A 1,362-nucleotide genomic window follows, 5' to 3' on the forward strand; every position below is an offset into this window, starting at 1 on the left:
AAAAAAGAAAAAAAAAAAAAAAAAAATAAAAAATGTAGAAAACTTTATTTTTTTTTTATATTTTTTTATTTGTATAATGTAAAAAATATAATATTAAATTTTTTAACTACTTTTAAAATATAAATATTTTTTTTTTATTAATATTATATTATAATAATTCATATATATATATTTTTTTTTTTTTTTTTTTTTTTTTTTTTTTTTTTTTTTTCCTTTTTTCTGTCCTATGATTACATAAAATATGGCATGAATATATTAACATATAATATATATATATTATATATATATATATAGTGAGCTCGTGTCACATTTTTATTTAATAAATTTTATGTGGACATTTTTGTCCTTGAATAAATTATATATTATACATAGATATATGTGGTAATAAATATAATTTTTTTTTTTTATTTTATAAAATCTATATTTTTATGGTACCTTTTTAATTATATATTTACATGTGTCCATTTGTTTATTTTATTGCACTTATATATATATATATAATACAATTTATTATATTTTTTGAAATAAGCAAATGTACATTATTATTAAATATATAATATAATATGATATGATATAATAAATATATTTATATATATTATACATACAATAAATAAGCATTTTATTTTACAAAAAAAATTATGGCGATGTTATTAAAATAAATAATATATATATATATAATATATATTTATTAATTTTTATTTTGTATAGAATGAAATAATTTATATATATTTGTATCTTAAAACATTTATAATTTTTAAATTTGTTTAAGTACCCTTGAAAACAAATATTTAATGCTAATAATATAAATCATATATATTATATATATATTATATATTTTTTAATAGCATCTTTGAAAATTAAGAGATTTATATTTTATTTATCTATATAAAAAAAGTATATTATATATAATATTATATATATATTATAAATCATGACAAAATATAATAAATTACTACACATATAAAATTAATATAATATTTTTAAGGAATATTATTTATGCATATATTTTATTTGTAATATACTACTATTATTAATAATATATATATATATATATATAATTATTTGTATATATTATTTTATGAGTGTTCTTATTATATATAGTCTTATATTATAATTCAACATTTATATATCAATATTATATATATTATATATATATTATATATATATTTTATATATGTTTAACTTTTTATTTGTTTTTATATTTTTGATTGATTTTTTTTTTTTTGTTTCTTCATTCAAAATCATATAATATTTAATTTAAAGAGATTATAAAGAAGAAAAAAAAAAAAAAAAAAAAAAAAAAAAAAAAAAAATAAAAAAAAAAAAAAAAAAAAAAAAAAAAAAAAAAAATAAAATAATAAA

The sequence above is a fragment of the Plasmodium gaboni genome, chromosome 12 (assembly GCF_001602025.1).
Source record: "Plasmodium gaboni strain SY75 chromosome 12, whole genome shotgun sequence".
NCBI classification, from domain to species: Eukaryota; Apicomplexa; class Aconoidasida; order Haemosporida; family Plasmodiidae; genus Plasmodium; species Plasmodium gaboni.